The following is a 13,838-nucleotide window of genomic DNA, read 5'->3' on the forward strand; positions in this document are numbered from 1 at the left end:
CCCAATTACATGGTCCTCTGATTCTTATAATGGCACCAAAGGAATCCAAAAAGAAAAGAATAGTCTTTTCAACAAATGCTGCTGCAATAATTAGATATTTATATTAAAGGGAAAAAAATGACATCAGCTTCCACCTCGTACCATATACAAAAATTAATTTGAGATATATCCTAGACCAAAACATAAAAGCTAAAGCCCTAAAGCTTCAGAAACCATATATCTGACAAAGGACTGGTATCCAGAATATATAAAGAATGCCTAAAAATTAATAATAAAAAACAAAAATATCTTTAAATGGGCAAAATATTTAAATAGGCACTTCATAAAAGAACATGTGCTAATGGCTGAAATGCACATGAAAAATTACTTGACATCATTAGTTATTATGGAAATGCAAATTAAAAACACAATGAAATACTACACATACACCAGTATGGCTAAAATTAAAAAGACTGACAGCACCAAATGTTGGCAAGGATTTGGGACAATCAGAACTCTCATACATTGTTTTTATGACTGTAAAAGTGTTCAGCCCATTTGGCAAAAGGTCTGGCAGTTTCTGGCAAAACTAAACATAACACCTATCCTATGATCAAGTAATTCCTCCTAGGTATTACCTAAGAGAAATGAAAATATATGTCCACAAAACGACTTGTACACAAATGTTCATCGCAGCTTTCTTTTTAATAGTCAAAACCAGAAACAGCCCAGGTGTCTATCAATAAAAGAATGGATAAGCAAACTATGATATAGTCAGATAATGAAATACAACTCAGCAACAGAGGGACTGAGCTACCAATACACACTAAAATATTTATTAATCTCAAAAACATTATGCTAAGTGAAAGAAGCCATCCACAAAAGGATACAAATTGTATGATTCCATTCATGTAAAGTTCTAGAACAGGCAAATCTGATCTATAGTGGAAAATAATTAGGATAGTGGTTTCCTGGTGGGAAAGAGAGTGTGAAGGGGGGGATCAATGTTTGCCTGGGAAAGGGCATGGAGGAACTATCTGGAGTGATGGCAATGTTCTATATCTTGATGGGGGTTTGTATTCATCAAAACTCAGTGGATGTACGCTTAAGATTTGTGTATTTCATTGAATGTAAATTTTACATCAAAAGAAAAACTTTAGACAAATACTGAACTCTAATTGGTCATATGAATGCTGAAGTATACAGAGTGAATGTATAGATGTCTTCAATTTACTTTGAAAGGCATCAAAAAATAAGATGAGTTGATATAGGTGATAAAACGAGTATAGGCAAATATAAATGGTGGGATCTAGGTGATGGTATATAAATATTCACCATAAAATTCTTTTGATTTTGTGGTATGTTTGAAATTTTCCACAATAAAACAATTTTTTAAGGTAAAACTATATAGCAATGTTGATACCCTTTCAAGATAATTAAAATGTTTTTTCCACAAAAGTACAATACTTGTACATTGATCTGGAGCTCAGTGTAAAATAATCAGTAGTGGGGTGATTCATCAGGCACTCATTAATTCATTCAAACAATTAATAGTTATTTACTCAGCATCTACTATGTGACAGGCACTTGAAAGAAAGTGAAAATGCCGAACAGTCTACTCAATAAATAATTATCTACTTTTGCCCACAGCAACCCACTTGGAAAGGAATGCTTTGGGGAAATGAGGCATGACAAGCAAGCCTGTCATTCACAGCTATTTTTTAAAAAATAGGGCTTCCCTGGTGGCGCAGTGGTTGAGAAGGATCTTCCCGGACTAGGGCTCGAACCCGTGTCCCCTGCATTGGCAGGCAGATTCTTAACCACTGTGCCACCAGGGAAGCCCCCACAGCTATTTTTTAATGTTATAGTTTACCCATTAAAGAAGTCATTTTCAATATGGAAAATCAATACTGTTAGATAGGAAATAATTGCACAAATACTGGTGTCAATTTTAAATTGTTTCTTAAACATATTTTCAACCTTGGAAGCAGAAAAATTGAGATGTAAGGAAAGAGAAGGCCTCACTAATCACATTACGTGTGATTTTTAAACCGTTGGTATTAAGCTGACAGATCGAGAGAGCTTCTAAATGTCATTTCCTCACAAGAAGCTATTATGCACAGGGCTTGAACAGGGCTGGAGGACCTAGCAACAGAAGCAGGGAAAGGTTTCCAAGGTGAGAGGGCTGCTTGTTTCAGAGCTAAACCTTAAATTGCCATGCCTCGAGGTCTTGACCAGGAAAATGAATGGCCAGCCAAGTGCATCAGCCTAATAACAGGCCTTATTTCCCTAGATGACACTGGATTTATTAGATACATATTCTTTTTTTTTTTTTTTTTTTTTTTTTTTTGCGGTATGCGGGCCTCTCACTGCTGTGGCCCCTCCCGCTGCGGAGCACAGACTCCGGACGCGCAGGCTCAGCGGCCATGGCTCACGGGCCCAGCCGCTCCGCGGCATGTGGGATCTTCCCGGACCGGGGCACAAACCCGTGTCCCCTGCATCGGCAGGCGGACTCTCAACCACTGCGCCACCAGGGAAGCCCTAGATACATATTCTTAAATACATGATTTTCCAGTGTAATTCAAGTTACATCTTGAGGCAGAGCACAAACACTGATGAATGCTTTTGTATGTAAATATATCCTGGTCTATGAATCCATTGCTTCTCTCGGACACCAAGACACAGGTTTTAGGCTGGGATTCAGAAATAATTCCAGTTATATACTGTTCTAATTCACATTCCAGCACTAAATGTAGACTCTGAGTAACTTAGATGTTAGGAAGCATGGTTGAAGGGCGAGACAGAGGCTGAGAATTTGCCAACCAGATAATTTAACAGCCTTGCTTGACACTCACTCTCAAGCAGAATGCTTGAAATGTACTTAGGCTCCAAGACTCAGTTTCCCCTTTTTGTTCTTGGGGATTATCCTACTCCCTGTTTTGTCCAAATTAGCCATCAGAGCTTCCGTTATTTGAAAGCCTGGCTAAAACATCTCCTTTTCCTTCAAGGGCCTGGAGAAGGAGTATCTTGATTTTACCTTCTTTGTCTTTCCTTTAATCTTCTCTCTCTTTGCCAAGTATTAGGGTAGCCTTGAAAGAAGAAAAAGTCACAAAAAGAGCTATTTTATAGCTAGAAATGGAACTGGGGAGAGATGCTTGTCGGCATCATTGGCTTCAGAGGTGGGGTGAGTAACATTTGTGGACTCTCTAAATTCGAATTTAGAGTATTTTCATCACATAGATGGTGAAGGCACCTCTTCCTTGTCTCCCTGCTGCTTCTGCGAAACCCTGCCCAGTGTGTACAGCATAAGCCCAGAAATCAGCTTCTCTCTCTCTCAATTCACCAAAATGCCCTCCACAAGACAAAGAGAATAATAATTAAAGTACACTATAGACAGCTCTTGTGCCCTGATAAAATATAACACACACACACACACACACACACACACACACACACACACACAGATACGAACGCTTTTCTTATGTTTGTCCCAAGGGCTTCACCACATCACTGGCTCTAGCGTGTGAGCAGAGACCATAAATAAGGAGATGTTGTTACATGACACAAAAGCAAAAATCAGGCCCAGAACTTAAAACTTCCTTTTATTTTAATCTGGTTCTTAAATCTCTATCTGGCCTGGTAGCTCACAGAGTCTTGAGACTTGGTGTCTCAAGTCACAGGACAATAGGACATAGAACAAAGTCATAGAACCAATGCCCTTCATCCCTACCAGTCCCCACCCTACAATTCACATCCTAACACTGACCCAGGCAACAGGTCCTGATTTTATCCACTGCTCTTATTTCTCCAGATGGCTCTCTTTATTCCTTTAACAGAAAAAGTCTCTCCTATTCATTCTTGCCTCAAAGCATTTGTGGACTAAATTCACTAGCTTTCCCCTAGATCTTAATTCAGCTACTGAGACAATCCGAACCTCTTTATATTTCTATTAGTCTTTGCTTACTCCACTGTCTGTGTTTTCCCAATTTTTATGTATCTCATTTGTATTCTTTCTGTAGCACCTCAAAAAGCCACACCAAGGATTTACTTTGGAAATCTATGGGTTTTTCTCAGCCACTGCTCAGCAGAAAAAAACCACAATCAAATTCTTCCCTCACTATTGGTTAAAAATTCAAGAGATAACATTTGCTTTTACAAACAATATTTTCACCTCAAAATTGCTGCTGTAATAAAGATTTGGGGGGTTTTAAGTGACCGAAATTCAGTTCAAATTTACTTAAGTGCAAGAAGGGGGAATTAGGGGGCTTATTTTATTGACAAATCTGAGTCATCTGGCAGGAGTCCAGAAAAGAGCCTCGTTCCATTTCCTGGCCCTTTCTTCTTCTGTGTTGGTTTTATTTTCTGACAGTTCTCTCCAAGTGGTGACAAAGATGACTGCCAACAGGTCTAGATCAAATCCTTCCTGCTTAGCCCTACCATCAGAAAGAGATTCACATTTCCAACAGCCCAGCCAAAGTCCCAAGGAAGGTAATGGAGATCAGCAGGCAAAGGCTGTCTGTGATCTCCACGCCCTGGACAATAGCCCATCCCTCTGGATTTCCTCACTGGGTCCCAGCAAAGCAGCTGAGCTTTGGGTCAGAGGGAGAAGAACACTGTTGCTAAAAGGATAGCAAATTCAAAGACATCAGCTCTGATTTCCTGTGGGACACACTTTATCCCACCAGCCTGCTTTTAGGAAGGTACGAGAAGATTCTGCTGCTTTGGCAATTGGCAGGTCCCAATTCAGGAGTCTAAGGATGAACTCCTTTCACACACTGGTGAGACCTGGGGGACAACTGAGACACAAAATGTGCAAAAAACCATAACCTTCTGAAAACAATACCCTCTCCTTTGTTCTCTAACCCAGAGGAGTAGGTAGCCATGAAGATTTCAGACAAAATTAAAATGGCCATGTGCAGGCCTCTAGGAACTTGCAGTTCTCCCAGGTTAAGAGAAAGGGACCCATACAAGATTATCTGGAGTGAGGTTTGGTGATGGTGGCAGCTACTGATTTACTTCAAATCACTTTAAAGATTATATTAAAAAGACTCCAGCAACATTCGTACCTTCAGTTTTGAAGTTCTAAATCTCGATTTTGTGATTTTCATTTAAACACAGGACGATGGTGATTTTAAAATAATTATCCCTTAAGTTTTATTAAAATAATGCAGCTATAAGTAAAAAGCATTACTTCCAAGACCTCAATTTGAAATGAAATGCAGACTTTCTAGATTTTAATGCATCATAGGCCACCAATTTCATAAAATTGCATCCACTTTCCAAAGCTTATATCACCCCATGGAAGCAGCCCCTCGGAAAGAGATGAGGTATTTGATTCTCTAATGTCTCCATTTAGCCAATTATAGGCAGGTTTTCATATATCATTCTCTTAAAAATATTATAAAAGCACTTTCTACTCTGGTTCTAGTATGATTGGAAAATGTTAAAGGCATTAATTTCATTGAACTACAGGAAAATTTCAGATTAGAAGATGATGAGAAGATTTTTTTTAAATGAAGCAGTTTTCTTGTGCTTAATGTGGCCTCAGTCACATTGAAACAGCTAAAAGTTTGACAAAAGAGACAAACTTTTCTTTAGGAAAAGCTCCATATAAAATGAAGATAAGTATTGTAGGGATGGAAGATAGTTTTCACTTTAAATGAGACATACATATACTTATCAAGTTATATACAGAGATATTCATTCCAGAGTGACCATTAAATCCTCAATATTTCTATACACTGAGTGGACAAACCTCTAAATTTCACCAGTTTTCATAGCTTTCAAGAGCTTCAGGCTTAATAAATCTTGAAAAGGTAGGAATTAAGGAAAAGTCAAAATGCTGATTTAAATAAGAAATGTCATTATGGAAGATAGAGAAAATGAAAATAGTAATAAAATTCCAAATTCTTTTATTTCTTAAAAATGTTGCTTCTATCCTTTCTAAACCCTAGTTTGAGATCTATATCTGAGAATGTGATCACCAGTCTCCAATATGATCCCTTAGTAATCCCCATCTCCTGGTTCATGCCCTTGTATAGTCCCCTCCCACACTGAATAGGGCTGACTGTATAATCAATAAGATATTACAGAAATGATGGAGTATGACATTGAAAGTCTGGGTCATAAAGACATTGTGGAGTCTGTCTTGCTCTCTCTTGGATCACTAACTCTGGGGGTAAGCCAGCTTCCATGCCATCATGACACTCAAGCAGCAACTGGAGAGGCCCAAGTGACAAGGAACTGAGGCCTCCTGCCAATAGCCAGATGGGTGGGCCATCTTGGAAGTGAATCCTCCAGCCACTGCAGTCCCAGCTGACATCTTGACTGAAACCTTATGAGAGGCCCTGAGCCAGAACTACACAGTTAAGATGCTCTCAAATTCTCAACCCACAGTAACCATGAGATAATAAATGTTTGTTGTTTTAAGCCACTAGGTTTTAGAGTAATTTATTATGTATAATAGAAAACTAATACAGAGAATTTCAATATAATTTAGGTCTATAAATATCATAGAAATCTTTTGTTAAAATCAATTGATAAATTGTTAACTTCATGGACGATGTTCTTTCTGTCCAAGGGTCTTTGATGGTTGTCACATAGGTCTGGGACTTGTGACAGTCCTTTTAATAATAATCACAAACTCAGGGACTTCCCTGGTGGCGTAGTAGTTAAGAATCTACCTGCCAATGCAGGGGACACAGGTTCGAGCCCTGGCCCGGGAAGATCCCACATTCCGCGGAGCAACTAAGCCCGCGTGCCATAACTATGGAGCCTGCACTCTAGAGCCTGCATGCCACAACTACTGAGCCCGCATGCCGCAACTACTGAAGCCCGTGCGCCTAGAGCCCACACTCCGCAACAAGAGAAGCCACCACAATGAGAAGTCTGAGCACCGCAACGAAGAGTAGCCCCTGCTCACCGCAACTAGAGAAAGCCCACGCACAGCAACAAAGACCCAACGCAGCCAAAACTAAATAAATAAATTGAATCAATGTAATTATTAATAATAATAATCACAAACTCAAAAAAAATTAAGGTTATTTTATAATCCTTCACAGAACATTCAAATTATTTTATACCACAAATAACATGTTAGAGGGACATTTCCAGACAGTTAGGCTAAGCATTCCTAATTCTAGAAGATAATACTGAAAAGGTTTATTTTCTGTTTGTGCAAGAAATACCATTTTCTGAAAATTGTCTGGAAAAGACTTAAAGTACTTGGTGGTGGTGGCAGCAGCATTGTCACTAAAGATCTAGTGTTTGGAAATGTCCAACTTTTTTCATTTTCTCTGATTATCATGAATTCAATCAGAAGAGCCTCAGTAAAACAGTTAAATCCAAGCATAGACTTTCAAACCCCTAAGATAATCATGGCTCTGTAGCAAATAAGAAAGATAAATATAAAACATAGTCTCAATGAATAGGTGAAGCAGAGGGGATTTTTAAGGAAGTGAAATTATTCCATGTGATACTCTAATGGTGGATGCTTGTCACTATACATTTGTTAAAACCCAAAGAACGTACAACATCAAGAGTGACACCTAATGCAAACTATGGACTTCAGGTGATAATGATGTGTTAACGTTGGTTCAACTATTGTAACAAATGTACCACTCTGTTGGGGGATGCTGACGGTGGGAGAGGCTGTGGGAATACAGGGAGGGTGTAAATGGGAACTTCTCTGTACTTGATGCTCAGTTTTCCTGTGAACCTACGACTGAACCTACAAGTGCTCTAAAAATGAAGTCTGTTAATAAAAGGAGAAAAACAGTTTCTGTCCTTCAGGAACTTTCATTATTTATTTAACAAATAGTCACTTGGCTTTTCTTTTCTATCCTTTTACATTCCACCCTTCTGTGTCTTTATGCTTTATATGTGTCTCTTATAAACAGCACATAGTTTGGATTTGGGGTTTTATCTAATCTAAGAAGCTCTGTCCTTAATGAGGAATGTTAAACCATTTATACTTATTGTTACTACAGTTATATGTGGATTTCTTTTCATTATTTTGAGTGTTCTAGCTACTTAAATTTTTCTTTGTTTCTTTTTTCCTTTTTCTATTTTCCATTTATTTAAAAGGTAAACATCTTATTTCAATTATTTTAGTAGAAAGATTTAATATACCTACTTGACTTTAATACTTTGAGTGTAATCACATGTTTAGACTCCTCCTGACAATCCAAAGTACTCAGAATACTTTAACACCATAGATACAACCCGATGTTCCATGATAGGTCATACAATATTTAATTCCACTTTATTTATACTTTATACCACTTTATACCCCCCTCCATTGTCATAATTGCTCTTATTATTATGGGGTTATTTTTAGACAGTCATTGGGTATTTAAAATTACCAACCTGTTTGCCAATTTCTTAGTTCAACATGACTTCCTAGATACTGATTCTTCTTTCTAGGTTTGATTTCCTTCCCACAGAAGTAGATCTTTTAATATTAAGGGTTTGTGAATGGTCAACTCTCTCAGACTTTATTGGGAAAAATCTTTATTTCACCTTTAGTCTCAATAGATAGTAGTATGATTTTTTAAATGTTCCTGCTAGTCATTTGATTGTTCCTCCTTTGTCTACATTATCTGACTCTTAATTCCCTCTCATCCTTTAAATTTTCTCCTTCCAAATCTCACATTAGCATATGTTGAGCTCTCTTATTCTACCCTTCACTTTCCTTTAACCTGTATTTCACAATTTCTCTTCTTTTTATCTCTGTGAGCTAAACTCTGGGGAAATATTTAAATCTATATTTCAATTCCCTAACTATTCCTTTAGTTATGTCTTATCAATGGCTCAACTTGGTTCAGCTATGAATAGCATTTATATAGTGAAATTATTGAGCTAACTAAAATTATAATGAAATTATACTGGGAAAATGAGTGTATAGGAAATGTTCATGAGTGTGGTGGGGTGAAGAGATCTGAAAGAGGTAATTCTTGATTTAGGATAATGAAAAATAATTAGATGATTCCTACAAGTTAAAAAAAATTAAAAGTAGTAATATAAGCATGTTATTTAAAGCTATAGAGATAAACACCCCCCCTAAAAAAATTAAGAAGTTGAAAATGTTGCCTCTAAAGAAGGAAAAAGGGTGAAGTAGAGGCTGGGAACTGATATTTAGTCATAATAAGTCTTGGGAAGTATTTGACTCTTTAAATTACACACAGGAATAACCGATAAGGAAAACTAAAATTTTTTTAAAGTGGCTGAATGGAAATGAAACTGTTGAGAAGAGTTGTGCATATTTAAAAATCAAGTAAGAGGAATGAATAGGTGGAGCACAGGGTATTTTTAGGGCGGTGAAACTATTCTGTATGATAGTATAATGGTAGATACATGTCATTACACATTTGTCCAAATCCATAGAATATACGACACCAAGAGTGAACCCTAATGTAAACTATGGACTTTGGGTGATTGTGATGTGTCAGTGTAGGTTCATCAATTGTAATAAATGTACCACTCTGCTGGAGGTGTTGATAATGGGGGAGGCTGTGCATGTTGTAGGGGAGGAGCAGGGGCTATATGGGAAATCTCCATATCCTCCTCTCAATTTTGCTGTGAACCTAAGACTGCTGTAAAAAATAAAGTCTATTTTTTTAAAAAAATCAAATAATTAGCATGTTACCCCAGTTGCAATTTGAAAGTATAATATTAAGGTAAAATGACATCCTCTTGGTACTTGCAGTCAATTCTAAATTTTTGCTATGAATCTTTTACCACTAATTTGCCATGTTGAAGTTTGTAAAAAGAAACCCCTAACCTACATTTGTTTCTATATCCCATGCTGTAATTTTAACGTTTGCAAAATATAGAAGCACCAGTGGGAAAACTTGTGTTAATAAAATGTCTTAACATTTTTAACTGCTGTAAGATATTAAGACATTTAGAAAAATAACACTTTTCAACAACTGGTACAGCGGTAAATACTTAATTTTACTGGTGACCCAACAAATTTGGAGGTACTTGTCCACCACTAAATTGCTCTGTCTACCTGCCTGGTTAAGAAGACAACTTTCTGGGCTTCCCTAGTGGCGCAGTGGTTGAGAGTCCGCCTGCCGATGCAGGGGACACGGGTTCGTGCCCCGGTCCGGGAGGATCCCACATGCCGCGGGGCGGCTGGGCCCGTGAGCCATGGCCGCTGAGCCTGCGCGTCCAGAGCCTGTGCTCCGCAACGGGAGAGGCCACAGCGGTGAGAGGCCCGCGTACCGCAAAAAAAAGACAACTTTCTGTCCAAAGTGGCAGAAATTGCTCATAGAGAAACAAGAAGGCGGTGAACTCTGATAAAGTACCTGTCACGGTGTTTCTAGTGACTCAGTAGAGATTTGCTAATAGAAAACTGGCTCAGTTATAAGATGAATAAGTTCTGGAGATCTAATATACACCTTGGTGGCTGTAGTTAACAATTCTGTATTACATACTTGAAATTTACTAAGAGAGTAGATCTTAAATATTCTCTTTCTCTCTCTCTCACACACACACAAAATGGTAACTATGTGAGGTGATGTTAACTAACCTCATTTCGTAACATATACATATATCAAATCATCATGTAGTACAATGTAAACTTACAGTGTTATTTGTCAATTATATCACAATAAAGCTGGAAAAAATAAAACACAAATTTGACCCCCAAAAAAGAAGGAAAAAATTCTATTTCCTGGGAAAAAAGAGAAGAAGAAGTGAAAGGATTCAAACCAGCACCGTCCAAAGGAATATAACATGAGCCATACGTGTAATTTTAATTTCTCCAGCAGACACATTAAAAAGTAACAAGAAGCAGGTGAATATTTTATTTAATCCAATACATCTAAATATTATAATTTCAACAAGTAATCAATACAAAAATATTAATGCGAGATTTTATATCCCTTTTTTGTACTAATTCTTCAAAATCTGGTGTATACATTTATAGCACATCTCAGTTTGCACTAGCCACATTTCAAGTGCTCAAAAGCCACACATGCTAGCATCTACTATCTCTGATAGCATAGGTATAAACTACCACCTTTTATGTCCAAGCAAGACTCAAAATTGCAGAAAGAGAATTTACTACAAAAAATGGCAGAAAAGCAGGAAAATCTGATCAGAGGTGCCTAGGTTAGCATTTCAGACAAGAGGGCTTCCCTTTCTATGTCCAAAGTCCCCTTGATCAGGATTGATCTAGAGCAGGGTCAGCAAGCTTTTTCTATAAAGGGCCAGATAGTAAATATTTTAGGCTTTGCAGGCCACACAGTCTCTGTTGCAACTACTCCATTCTGCTGTTGCAACATGAAAGCAGCCACAGACAACACATTAAACAAATGGGCATGGTTGTATTCCAACAAAGCTTTACTTATGGGCACTGAAATTTGAATTTCATATCATTTTCACATGTCATGTCATTTTTTTCCAAACATTTAAAAATACAAAAAACATTCTTAGCTTGTGAGCCCTACCAAAAAAGGTGATGGGCCAGATGTGGCCCACTGGCTGTAGTTTGCCAACCCCCTGACCTGGAGGACAGAGATTAAGAAAAGGGAGTGCTAAGAGGTTGTTTTAATTACAGACATTTGTTGAAGAATGAAAACTAGAGCTTTGGAAGCTAGAGACAGAGAATGTGAAAAGAATAACAAGACTCAGTGTCCAAACATCTCTGTTTTGACATGTCTAGGTTCTTGTACCCTAGTCACATTGATTCCTCTCTGGTCCTCAGCTTCTTCTTGCCAGCTAGATGATTAATTACCATGGCAACCCCAATGAGTCCAACAATAGCTCATATACTCGTGCTGCATTAAATCAAAATTGGTAATATTTTGAACAGAGTCTGGGCGAATTTACTATTTAAAATACAAGAGGAATGGCTTTGTTGAGAAATAAATAGGATTGCAGAGAGATATAAATAGCTTTACACTGGTATACTAATTTGGAAACAACTCTTACTATAAATAAGTCAATTATCATGCATTACAATAAAAAGCGATTATATGTGACAGCCCTGGAGCCTAATTCTAATTATTATTTACATTTTAAAGAAATAATAGATGCATATCTTGAAATATTCAAATTTTCAGACTCTCCACTATAATTAGCCAAAATATGTGTAGTTGTCCAGTATTTCACATTATTTCTTATTTTGTCTTATTTTACAAATCTTCCATTAAATAAATCTCAAGACGGCAAACTCAGCCAAACCTTTAACCTAATGTAAAATAACTGCTCGGACATAAAACGTTAGTTTTCCTTAATGAATTAGATTTCAGAATTAAAGTGTAAATGGAAAGACAATTTGTTGATCCTATTTTCCTATTAATAATAATATGAGGACTTTTTCCGTCATGACCTACCCCAAGAATTTCAACCGCAAAAAAAAAAAGAAAGGGGCTTCCCTGGTGGCGCAGTGGTTGAGAGTCCACCTGCCGATGCAGGGGACACGGGTTCGTGCCCCGGTCCGGGAAGATCCCACATGCCGCGGAGCGGCTGGGCCTGTGAGCCATGGCCGCTGAGCCTGCGCGTCCGGAGCCTGTGCTCCGCAACGAGAGAGGCCACAACAGTGAGAGGTCCGCGTACCGCAAAACAAAAACAAAAACAAAAACAAAAAGAAAGAAAGAAAGAAAGAACGCAGCAACAAAATTAGCTATAAGTTGCAACTTGAAAGCGATGGTATGGATTGGCCTCCCCCAAACTATTCTTACCTCCATCCCTTTTCCTTTGACTTTCTCTATCATGAAGACTAAAAAGCTAACGTTTATTTAACTTCCAGTGTTAGAGTTTGCCATGTCACATGGTTCTAGCCACAAGAGAAAGGCTAAAGAAATCCCTGGGCAGAGTTACTTTACCTGAATAAAACTAGGAGAAGCCCTTTGTTCTTCCCTCTTTTCCCTGCCTGGAACAGAGAAGTAACGCCTGGCGGCACAGCAGCCATCTTGCAACTCTGGTGACAAAGCCACTTGCTAAGAGTGGGAAAAGAGAAAGCTAGAAAGAGCCTGGATCACTAGACACCATCCTTGAGCCCTGGATAATAATCTGGAAAGTCCTCCTCGGTACTTCTTAATTTGTGAGGATAATAAAATTCTTTCTTACTTACACAGTCACTATTTGCTAGGTTTTCTGGGGGGTTTTGGTTTTAGTTTTTGCAGGTAATTGTATTTGTAACTGATAAACAAGTAAAACAAGGCAGAATTACTTGCCATCTATTATACACCAGTGGTTCTCAAACTACAGCACAGATCAGAGTCACCTGGAAGACTTATTAAAATTCAGATTGGTAGGCTCTAGCCCCAGAGTTTCTGATACAGTAGGTCTTGGACGGCTAACAGGAAACTGCATTTCGAACAAGTACCCAGGTAATGCAGCTCTGGCTGCATCAGGGGCCACACTTTGAGAACCACTGGATTACACAATAGCATTTCATAACATAACATAACACACAACATAGTATAGCACAGCATACCACAGCACACCATAGCACAGGACTGCATAATATAACATAATATATATAACGTAACATCCAAGTTCCTATTTCCCCGTTGCTTTGTTTTTGTCTTTGTTTTTTAAACATCTTTATTGGAGTATAATTGCTTTACAATGGTGTGTTAGTTTCTGCTTTATAACAAAGTGAATCAGCTATACATATACATATGTCCCCATATCTCCTCCCTCTTGCATCTCCCTCCCACCCTCCCTATCCTACCCCACTAGGTGGTCACAAAGCACCATTGCTTTGCTTTTTAAAAAATAAATTTCTGCCTGATCTCCAGGCCAAATACTCCTTAGTAATCTTAACTCCAAGTGTAAAATAAGTCACAAAAAGATCAGCAGATATTATAGTTCTGCTCCTGCCTGAAGCTAGAATATAGGGA

The sequence above is a fragment of the Neophocaena asiaeorientalis genome, unplaced genomic scaffold (genome assembly GCF_003031525.2).
Source record: "Neophocaena asiaeorientalis asiaeorientalis breed wild unplaced genomic scaffold, Neophocaena_asiaeorientalis_V1.1 scaffold876, whole genome shotgun sequence".
NCBI lineage: Eukaryota > Metazoa > Chordata > Mammalia > Artiodactyla > Phocoenidae > Neophocaena > Neophocaena asiaeorientalis.